The sequence below is a fragment of the Rhynchophorus ferrugineus genome, unplaced genomic scaffold (genome assembly GCF_030347505.1).
Source record: "Rhynchophorus ferrugineus isolate W39M unplaced genomic scaffold, kcgeb_rfMv2 rfM2, whole genome shotgun sequence".
Taxonomy (NCBI): domain Eukaryota; kingdom Metazoa; phylum Arthropoda; class Insecta; order Coleoptera; family Curculionidae; genus Rhynchophorus; species Rhynchophorus ferrugineus.
The window spans coordinates 77444728-77457717 of NW_027472581.1; positions in this window are offsets into that span (position 1 = coordinate 77444728).

A 12990-nucleotide genomic window follows, 5' to 3' on the forward strand; every position below is an offset into this window, starting at 1 on the left:
AGCAGCATACCCGCAATATAATTCAATTAAAGAACAAATTCGGTCTGCTGCAAAGGAGATACCCCGACATCAAGAGAGGAATCAGAACATGAGGTAAATTGCCCCTTGAGTTAGGAATTAGGATTAGGACTTGCCTTGAAATTAGAAATTGATAAAAGAAAGACGAAAAGCTAGAAGAATATGGCACATAATCAGAAATGCTGTAGACAAAACAATATTTAATAGAATTAGTATTCAGACAAATCAGAAGATTAAACAATATAAACAGAGTTCTTCTTCGAAAAATATGTAAGTGAATTAACCCCGGAAGCAGACAAAGATTACTCGCTATGGAAAGCAACTCGGAGATTTAAAAAACCAATTATTAGAGTTCCGCCTATTAAATATGATCTAAATGAATGTCTTCGACGCAACGATAAAAAAGCAGAATTATTCGCAGAACATTTAACTAACGTATTCCAACCGAATTATATATAATCTAAAATAGATATAAATCCTATTGATCAGGCCTATGTAGATATAAATCTAAATTCTCCAATGGAAGTTGCCATAAAAATTGACAACAATCTCAATCCTAAAAAAGATCCTGGAATTGATGATATTTCACGTGGGTTATTAAAAAAGCTGCAGCGAAAAGCGATAATCATGTTGACATTCAATGCCTGTTTGAAACTGAAGCATATTGCGGAATGTTTTAAGATTGCTCGAATAATTATGGTTTTATTAGTATTTTAAAATCTCCTTTTTTACCAACTACCGACAGGCTAGAGACCATTCCAAAAGTCTGGCGTGACTGGGATGGTTAATCTTTCTGAAATTTTTCACTGTTGTCTATAAATGTATTTACAGTTACAACAGTAGGATCATCCTTTCGCCTTGACCACTGCGTGAACGAAGCCGGCCGAATAATTATGTTTAAAAAACTGACAAACCGACAGAACAAGTTGGATCTTACAAGTCTCTTTCGCTGCTGCGATATCAAAATTATTTGAGAAACTACTGTTAAAATGTATTAAACCATTTATAGAAATACCAAATTTCCAATTTAGATTTAGAATTACCACACGAAATACTACCCTACAGTATTCCTGGACGCCTCACAAGATTTTGACCATTTGGGATTAATCTACAAAACGAGCAAATTGTTGCAAATTGTAATTGCTACCGTGAAATTGGTTTGGCATGAAGGGTCATTGTCAACAGAGAATGGGACCCATATCTCAACAACAAAAGAAACAGTGCTTGGAATATTTGCCGACGACACAGTTATCATGGAAAAAATGTATTTCTGTCTAAGGCTGTAGAGAAAGTACAAGAAGTGGTCAACAAGATCTGCAAATGAATTAGAGACTGGAAAATACAGCTTAATAGCTTCAAATCTGTCCATGTTAATTTTGCTGCCTATCTATATATAAAACCTATATATCACTTGACGGATATCCGATTCCTCAAGCAGAATCAGTCAATACCTAGGAATATATCTCGATGGTAGGTTAAACTGGAAACATCATGTTAGCCAAAAAAGCAGAGCAGATTAGAGTCAAAGTCGAGCAACTGTACGAATTAGTCGGAAGATAATCTCAACTTGACCTAAAATCAAAGAGATTGGTTTATCAGTCAATCATAAAACCAATGTAGACCTGTGGTGTGCAAATATGGGGTTGCACTAAGATATTAAATTAACTAGTAATCCAACGCACCAAAAACAAAGTTCTACGATTAAGTACCAATACTTATCGCTACATAACCAATGAAGAGCTCCACAATGACCTCGACATCAAATAGCTATAGCAATTGCTAAATCACAGCAATGTGGAAGCAATACAGCTACTGGACAACACGCAGGAAATCAGAAGATTGAACGAAATTGAATCAATTGAAAATTTAAATCAGAAGCGAAATAAACCACACGAACTTGTTTAGTGTATAAGTGTTTTCTTAAATTTATCTAAAGTAGATTCGTTTTTGTTAATTTGGTACATACATACTGACAATATAATACATAATACACACAACAGTAATAAATTAATTTGGAAATTAAGATTGTACTAAGCATATATAATATAAAATGTAATTAAAATGTAATGTAAAAAAAGTTGTCAGGTTAAATATTGTTTTTTTGACGTATTTTGAAAATGCTTTATACTTCGACGAAATAATATATACCGAAAAGTTAAATCTGTCTATCAGTGTCAAATGTACTTGATACACAGTAACACCATGTGCTGTAAATGCTTTAAAATTAATGTATAGGCCTGATTTATACATTACTGCACTACTACACTTTATGATTATTCCATATTTTAAATGATTTTTAAAATATATTGTTAATCAGGTTCATTAACAATCAAATTGTAAATCTGTCTTTATTTTATTAACATTTCAATAGTTCTACACCACTGGAAGAATGTCGGTAAAGTCCGCCCGCCCATTGATTGTTTCCAATCTGTCGGTGTACCGGCCCATCTAAATCAGACCGGTTGTCGTTGAGGCCACTTGTCCATCTGGCTTGTTCCGGTCGTTAAAATATGGAAGCCGGAAATAGACCGGGTAGGAACGGAGGGTCGTAAAATTCATTCTTCGGAAATGCACCCTCCGCGGCCGTCGCCAGCGCGTGAACGGCAGGCAGATGTCGTGATTTTCGGAACAGACGTCCGTCTGACGAACAGGATCCGGATGTGACCAAATTTAATTCCGACAAGCTGCGGTAGATCCACACATTTATACAGGGTTGTATTCAAATGAAAGATACGCCATTCATAGCATCAAATAAATTAAACGCTTGGATTAAATTAAATCGCCCTTACAGTATTATATCCTTACAAAATTAAAGTACAATTAGTTACGAAAAATCTATAAAATTATATCGAAATTTTACATTTTAGGCTTTGTTTTCCATATACGCTGAAATTGTAAAATGGTCTTATGAGTTACGGATTTCGTTCCAATTCACATTGCAAGTAATATTCGGCATGCTAATTACGTAGTTGTTTACCAAATTGAATTATCTCTTATAGTTTCCAAGATATAGGCTATCGAAATTTTAAGTTTTTGACTCTGTTTTTCCATATTAGGCAAAATTGTAAAATGGTCTTATGAATTATGGATTTCATTCCAAATCACATTTCAAGTAATATTCAATATGCTGATTACGTAGTCGTTTGTCAAATTGAATTACTTCTTATAGTTTCCAAGATATAGGCTATTGAAATTTTACAATTTAGGCCCTGTTTTTCCATATAGGCTAAAACTGTAAAATGGTCTTTTGAATTACGGATTTTCCATAAATTAATTTTAAAGGATTTACAAAAGATGTGTTATTGTGTATTAATTGGGTACATTTGTAACCAGCATTCATCGGCATGTGTGCAACATTTCAGATATTTTCAGAGCGTTGAAAATGTCTTAATTTATACTGAGTAAATATTATTTGCGATAAATTTTACTCAATTGGAAGAAAACGGTGGCTGAATGCTCTGTGAAGCTTATAACAACAATGCTAAATAGATCTTAACACGTGAATACTGGTTTCCACGTTTTAACAGTGATGATTTTGCTAGCGTTGGGGACTATCGACTGAAAATCGTAGAAACAGTTGATAGTCGCAAAACAGTCGAACTAGTCGATACTCGAAAATTCAGAGACTGAAAATGGGAATTACACTGTGGGTGATACACTGATTATAGCGACCCTCCAACTTTTCGATACGATTTTTGTAGTACGATTTGTCCTTTGCTTCAAAATAGGCCTCAGTTTCGGCAATCACCTCTTCATTCGACGAAAATTTCTTCCCAGCGAGCATTCTTTTGAGATCTGGGAACCGGAAATAGTCGCTGAGGGCGAGATCTGGAGAATATGGTGGATAAGGAAGCAATTCGAAGCCCAATTCATGGATTTTTACCATCGGTTACACTGACGTCTGACACGGTGCATTGTCTTGGTGAAGCAGCACTTTCTTTTTCTTCAAATGCGGCCGTTTTCGACGATTTCATCCTTCAGACGGTCCAATAACGCTATGTAATAGCCGTTGTCGATGGTCCTTCCTTTTTCAAGGTAGTTAATGAAAATTATTCCATGCGCATCCCAAAATACAAACGCCGTAACTTTGCCAGCTGACTGTTTCGTTTTCCCACGTTTTGGATCGGGTTCATCGTGTGCAGTCCAATCGGATAACTGTCGATTGGACTTCGAAGCGAAATGATGGAGCCATATTTCATCCATTGTCACATATTGACGCAAAAACTCGGGTTTATTACGCTTCATTATTTCATTCAATTTCAATTTACGGTCATTGAAAATCATTTTGTTGTTTTTTAAAATGTTTTCATCGGTAACAACCTCTTTTGGCCGTCGACTGCGTTCACCGTCTTCGGTGCTTATTTCACCTTTCTAAACTTAGCATACCAATCCTTGATGGTTGATTTTTCTGGGGCAGTATCCGGAAACTCGGCATCAAGTCAAGTTTTTGTATCAAGTGTATTTTTTCCCTTCGAAAGGCAATATTTTATCAACACGCGAAATTCCTTTTTATTAATCAAAATGCTATAATTCACAAACTAATGATCCGACAGCTGTCAAATTTATACACGCATCTTTTGAGGGTTAGGACTAACTAAAAAATATATGGATTTAATTCTAGTAGCGCCATCTATGTGTTAGGCCGAGCACTTTTCAATTCACCTGTTACACTAAAAAATATATATATCAGAACATAGAATCTCCTTTTGTGAAGTCGGTTAAAAAGTAATCAATTACTAAACAGTCGATGATCGCTTTCAATCGATAGTTCTCAACGTTAATTTTGACCGAAAACAAAGAGCGTTCTGAGCAGCCAAAAAAAAACGGAAGACGAGGATTTGAAGGCATTACTCGATGAAATTTCCTAGAATTGATGCGTTTAAGCCATGACTGTGCGAGATGCGGTGGGAATACGAGCATGGATACAATTAAGTTATTCTTCAGCAGGATACAGTCAACCACATCTTGCAAAACAGGCCTAAAACCTAGTTGGAAACATGTGTAAAATGGTACTACTCCAATTGCCGTATTCTCTACACTTTGTACCTTCTGATAACTATCATTGTTCATACATATGAGTCCAACCAGTGCTTTACTTCTTACCAAATATCAAAAAATGAATCTCTTCATGGATAGTCTCAAAAGATACATAGTTCTTTCGAGTTCGGCAATTGGATGGACTGATGGCAATCGGATTGGATTGATGGACAATACTTTAAATACAATGTACCAATTCTTCTCAATAGAGCTTTAAATTAAAAAAAAATATATTTAAAACTAATTCATAGTATTAACCGTATTACTTTTGAGAAATGAGTAATTTCGAGGTTTTCCTAATAGGTAGAAAGGTTACCATTTATTAGGTAAGGCGAATTTTGTCACCTTTTGAATTCCTCTTTTCTTATAAAAGAACAAATCAGAATATGGCAATCCCTGTCCCTATTTAATATTTGTTTCCAATTCGCCTTACGTAATAAATGAATGGCCCCTTTTTCTTTGCCCGACACCTTTTGGGTCTTTTTCATGGTATGCAAACATCTTAAAGTAGTTGATTCATCTACTGTTAAGTAGTCTGAAAGTGTTTCGAGAGTTTTAGCTGGGTTTTCGTCTATTAAGTGTTGCAATTGTGTGCATTATGTTGTTTGAACCTCCAAATCATTTTTGACCTCAAAATCGCCATTATTAATTCGTTGAGAGCAAAACCGACAATCAGGATATGAAGGAGCGGCATCACCATAAGTTTTTATGGGCTTCGACAGAAGATTTCTTCAAATTAATCAGTAACGAATGACGAAAATGTCATTTCGAGCTTTCAATCTTTCAATCAACTTTTAATTGATGCACGAAATATCAGAATAAATGCACTAACGCTAGTTTGAACACATTGTTAAATAGACTAATCAAAAGCATTAATAGTCATGGTGGGTTTAGTTTTAGTTTAGTTTAGTTTAGTTTACGCTTTCAATTTTATAACATTTTAAAACATCTGAAAATCAATTTATTTTTCATAGTTTGTATTAATAGTTTTATAAATGCATGTTGTTTTTCCATGAGAGAAAATCAGGATATAATCAAGATACAATCAGGATATGACGGAGCGGCATCGCCATAAGTTTTTATGGGCTTCGACAGAAGATTTCTTCAAATTAATCAGTAGTGAATGAAGAAAATGTCATTTCGAGCGTTCAGTCAAACTTTTATTTGATGCACGAATATCAGAATAAATGCACTAACGCCAGTTTGAACACATTGTTAAATAGACTAATCAAAAATATTAATAGTCATGGTGGGTTTAGTTTTAGTTTACTTTAGTTTAGTCTAGTTTACACTTTCATTTTTATAACATTTTAAAACATCTGAAAAGCAATTTATTTTTCATAGTTTGTATTAATAGTTTTATAAATGCATGTTGTTTTTCCATGAGAGAAAATCAGGATATAATCAAGATACAATCAGGATATGACGGAGCGGCATCGCCATAAGTTTTTATGGGCTTCGACAGAAGATTTCTTCAAATTAATCAGTAGTGAATGAAGAAAATGTCATTTCGAGCGTTCAGTCAAACTTTTATTTGATGCACGAAATATCAGAATAAATGCACTAACGCCAGTTTGAACACATTGTTAAATAGACTAATCAAAAATATTAATAGTCATGGTGGGTTTAGTTTTAGTTTACTTTAGTTTAGTTTACACTTTCATTTTTATAACATTTTAAAACATCTGAAAATCAATTTATTTTTCATAGTTTGTATTAATAGTTTTATAAATGCATGTTGTTTTTCCATGAGAGGAAATCAGGATATAATCAGGATACAATCAGGATGTGACGGAGCGGCATCACCATAAGTTTTTATGGGCTTCGACAGTAGATTTCTTCAAATTAATCAGTAACGAATGGCGAAAATGTCATTTTGAGCTTTCAATCAAACTTTTAATTGATGCACGAAATATCAGAATAAATGCACTAATGCCAGTTTGAACACATTGTTAAATAGACTAATCAAAAACATTAATAGTCATGGTGGGTTTAGTTTTAGTTTAGTTTAGTTTACACTTTCATTTTTATAACATTTTAAAACATCTGAAAATCAATTTATTTTTCATAGTTTGTATTAATAGTTTTATAAATGCATGTTGTTTTTCCATGAGAGGAAATCAGGATATAATCAGGATACAATCAGGATGTGACGGAGCGGCATCACCATAAATTTTTATGGGCTTCGACAGTAGATTTCTTCAAATTAATCAGTAACGAATGACGAAAATGTCATTTTGAGCTTTCAATCAAACTTTTAATTGATGCACGAAATATCAGAATAAATGCACTAATGCCAGTGTGAACACATTGTTAAATAGACTAATCAAAAACATTAATAGTCATGGTGGGTTTAGTTTTAGTTTAGTTTAGTTTAGTTTACACTTTAATTTTTATAACATTTTAAAACATCTGAAATTTTTTTTTATTTCTCCTAGTTTATATTAATAGTTTTATAAATGCATGTTGTTTTTCCATGAGAGGAAATAACTAGTAATGTATACTATTTTAAAACATAATTATGCTCACAGGTCTTTACAGTAAAAGCTTAATTTTTTTCAAAATTAGTTTACAAACCCAAAAAATACTCATTCCAATACACATTAAACAGTTATACATATTAAAATAATAAATCATTATTGTTATTATAACTTAATAAATAATAAGACCATAAAAATGGACAAAAACTATTGTACAATTGAAAACGATAAATGTCTCTGGGTGTACTACTGTTGTATATTAAGTAGGCTGTGTGAATTCGCATTACGAGTAATTTATTTTCTAAAATCCTAATAAGTTTTGCCGTGTTTAAAGAACGCAAGGAAAACATTCGTGTTTTTAGTGGATGGAGTTAAGTAATAATTCGTATATTATACATTTAGTTTAGACCAAAAATTTAACACAGAACTCAATCTATTAGCGTTTTATAATATTCTTATTGTAAACCTGAAATATATCATCTTTTCATTTTTAACCCACTTCGAAAAAGGAAGACGTTCTATGTTTGGTTGTATAGTTTTTTATGTATGTTCGCTGATTCCTTCGTCAATTGTGGACCGATTTCCAAAGTTCTTTTTTTATTCGAAAGAGTGCACTTCCGAGGTGATCCCATTGGAACCAAATCAGGATCTGTTGGTGAAAGGGGGGAAAATCGAGGGAAACGCTTAAAGTTCAAAGGCACGTATAAAGTTTTCAGATATTTTTTATCTAAAATAATCAGATATTAGTGTATAATGTTATTACTGAGCTAATGTGACTGAAAATCGGAAGTCGTTCAGTGTAAAAGGCATTCAGTTTGCTTTTTAAGCACCAACTATAGCATATAAGACCTCGTAGAAATGTTATAGACAACTGCTTCTATGACGTAATGGTTAAATTGTTTAAAAAACGTAAGTTGCGGGTTCGATTCCCGGTAGGGACAATAACTTTTTATTGTTGTTTAGTTAAAATATTTGTCAAATCACCCAGTCTATGTAGCGGACTTCGGGGCCAGAAGCACTACTTATTTTCAATCAGTGTTTTTTTATTCCTATATTTCCTCATACGGGCTGCAACTTTAGTTGGCCTACCCATTGTAATATTAAATAAAATAACTGCGTAATTTATTGAATAAATATCTAACACTAGAAAGAGAAAAATAAAATATTTCTAACAAAAAATTGAACCGACTTCAAAAAATAAATAAGGAGCTGACTAAAAATTAAAAAAATAATCAAAATTAGATTTTTAACACAAAAAAAATTAATATAAAATATGTACATAATAATAGTTGTAATAACTATATAAAAATAAACAAAAATCTTATTTAACCTCCTACTACACATATTTTATATTCTACTATATACACATAATTTAGCTTAATACCTAGCTAAACCTATTTATCTATTTATAATTTTATTTTAACTACTACCAACTGATCATTTTGAAGTCGGTGCCGAGCCCAAACAATACAAAAATTATAATATAATTTTGTGATATATAACAAAGAATTAAATTACCAACAAAAACAAATCTAAATTAATATAACTGTTTGGGTTTTGAAGTCGGTTCAATTCTTTTTCAATTAATCAATCATGTTGGTTCAATCTTTTATCATGTATGTGTTATGAAAGAGAAACTAAAAACGAAGAGACTAACTAACCACAATAAAGATTTACCACACAACACAAGATTTTTTTAACTACATCTTACTTTAGACATGCTTAATATAATACTTAATATAGCCATAAAATCAATTTAATATTACGGATCTATTGTACTTGCATCAATATCCAAGCAATGCGAGTGTGGAATACATATATTAAGATCTTTTTCCCAAATTAAAATTAAATGAGAGTACTTAAGCTTAAGTTGAGATTGAAAACTTATACACTATACAAGTTCATGTAGTTTGGTTCAGTTCAATCTTCTGATTTCCCCCGAGTTGTCCAGTAGCTGTATTGCTTTTAGGTCGCTGTGATTTAGTAGCCTTATTTCATGTTTTAAGGAGAAATCTTGGGTAACTTCGTAAATATATTTGATTTCGTCATTGTGTAACACTAGTAACTAATAGAAGGACTGTATAAATAGCAGAATAAAGAAATTAAAATGATCAAGTAATGGTTTGTTTGGTTGGGCTTTAGCTGTAATTGGAAATGAAAATATACGTGCCTACATAAAATAATAAAGTACAATTGGTCGCAGACAAAAGACCAATAAAACAAATCGGACGTCTTCGCATTCTATTCTGATATTCCCACAAAAGAACCGGTGGATATTTACGGCAGATTCCCCGACCCTAACGCCTAATTTCCTTTGGTTTGTGCGTCTTTACAACCCGCATAACTTAACAATTTCCGGTGTGTAACAAACAAAAAACACGAAATGCTCGAGTAATCTCGCTGCCTTCAACACCATCCACTTTCTAGCCGATTGCTCTTGTTCATGAACGTACTGTTCCATTCTTAAAAGCTCGACACGGAGTACTTGAGTATTATAGTAATACCTTATACAAGAGAAAAGTATAAATGTTGATTATAATTTTTTAAAATTAATTACATTACTGTTACGGGATAAATATATCGTATATATTAAATACATACATCCGTATGTATTTTCCAAATTAAAATAAAATTTAAACTCTTTAAGCTAAAACTAAGAGTAAACTTATACACTATACGATTTCGTATGATTTGGTTCGCTTCTATCTCCTGATTTCCTGCATGTGGTCCAGTAACTGTATTGGTTGCTGTGATTTAGTAACATTATTTCATGCTTTAAGGGGATCTCTTGGATAAGTTTTTAAGTCAATTTGTGATCGTGCAGTTCTTCTTTCGTTACATAGCGATACACATTGGTAATTAAACGAAGAACTTTGTTTTGGCAGCGTTGGATTACTAGTTTTAATGTTTTAGTGCAACTCCATAGGTCCAAATTGGTTTTATGATTGACTGATAAACCAATCTCTTTGATTTTAGGTTAAGGTCATCTTCATCTTCCAACTAACCAGGACAGTTCTTTGATTTTGAGTTTGATCTGCTCTGCTTTTTGTCTAACAAGATGTGCGGAACATAACACGTCATTATAACACAATGCATTTGCAACATAATGCTTCATTATAAAAACTTCAATCTTAATATCTCATAACCCATAATTTTCCATTTTTGAAAACACATAAAAATATTTTTACTCGCCTTTTATTTGTTTAAACTGAAAGAAAATTTGAGCACAGAAAATTCTGATTATCAGTTAATTCAGGATGTATCCGCCAGAAAGACCACTCTTGCATTGACAAGGAAATATTTTCTATATATATATATATATATATATATATATATATATAATATAATGAAGAAAATAATAATGAATAGTAATGAAGTTTAATAAGACAAAAATAACCGGATATAAGACATCACTTTCAACCATCTGTGTACAAATCCTTCCATTATTTATTTGACATACAGCAATAACGAAATTATTTATTTGCATAAATATGTCATAACGACTCATGAACGAAAACGAAATTTACGGTACATATTCGATTATTCCCACGTATTTATTTTATTACCTGATTAATTTAAATAATGTTATGGTGAATACTATCTATTAAGCATAAAACAATGCGAATTTGAAGAAATTGTTATAAAGATGTGAAGGTTAACAGAGATAATATTTAGAATGCTACTTAGGAAATATCAATATATTATTTCTAGGAATAATAGGCAGTAAACCTAGGCACTTTTTGCATTTAAATCAGCTTTACCTTGTATTCATTCGATATATTTTAATCAATCTTCATTATGGTACCATTCTTTGCTTTCGGCCAGTATTCACATATTCGTGTTAATATCAGTAGTAAATCATTCAAATATTATCAAAAATCATTAGAATATAAATTAGAAGTTTTTGCTTAATTTTCAAGAAAGCTTTTAGTTAATTTCAGTTAATTAAGGGATCTATGCTGGTTTATTTTCATGAAAATTCAAGTATTGCCCCCTTAAATAATGGGACATCAATTGAAAACTATAATATCTAGTTTATATTACGTATAAGGAGATATTTTCTTAAATGAAAGCATATTTTACACGGTTGTATAATATTTTCAGTCAGTTTTAGTGTCTTATAGAAAATAATACTTAAGCAATACTACTGGGAGAATGAGGGTTATCAATATGCTTCTATTCAAAGATGGTTAAAAAAGTTCCCATAAGTTAGTTGTAATTGAAGGTACGGTGTAAAATTTTCATCGTCATAAAAATTTCTCAAACATGAAAACATTAATTTAATGAATTTGTTCAAAAAATGAGAAGTTATTGACGCTGTCAAAAACTTATACTTCAATTTTAAACCAAATTTCAATAGTTGAACCTTAATCGATAAATCGATGAATTGATAAAATATATAAGTTGCAAAAATTCATAAGCGCTCCGCAACATCCTTAATTTTTTCGAAAAGTGGCAATGGAAATAACTTCGACGTTAAGATGATGAAACTAGTCACTGGGAAAGGAGAAATTAATATATGATATATAAGGCAACGAGCTATTATTCATAGCGATTCATGATTCCGGAAAATGAAATCATACGATGAGTACAACATATATATTCATCATGTTTGATATTCATCCTCTTGAATCATTGACTGTCTCAGAGTGTTTCTAATGCCAGGTATAGTGCATATAAATATAATTAAAGAATAATACAATAACAAGTTGGAAGACTAACGATTTTACGATTTTCATGTAGAGGTAGTATATGTTATATATATTATTTTATTTTTATTATATATTTAAGATTTATATATATATATATATATATATATATATATATAACATGTATACATACGTCATCAAGATGTATAATGTATTGCCTGCCGTTATTTGTAAATTCATTTCAGAACCAGACAATATTTTCTTTCTCATTTAATTCTAGTTAAAAAGAGACCATTGCTGTGTGATTAGTTTGAACGCGTAAGCGAATGAGCCCGTCAAAGTCCTCCGGATGTCAGACATATGCAAAATTGTTGAAAGTAATAGTGATAAGAGGTTAGAACTCTAACCTATAAACTATGGTGGCTGTATTATTAACTATAGTTTTTAGATGTACTATTTGATAATATTTTTGTTCAATTATTTTATTTATATTAGAATTTTGTTGTTTGTTTTGACGTCACAAATTTAGATGACGTATGTACAAAATAACTTTGACTAGACTGTATATATATATATATATATATATATATATATATATATATATATATATATATATATATATATATATATATATATATTAGACATATATATAGACAATTTTTTTCCCAGATTTCGATGCTTCTTAACACTTAACCTTCCACTGGATCTGCTGTATTTTTGTTTGATTACAATTGTTTTTCGCAAGATTATGTATTTCAATTTATTGGCACTTGACAAGAATGGGAGATCAAAAGAAGATAAATATG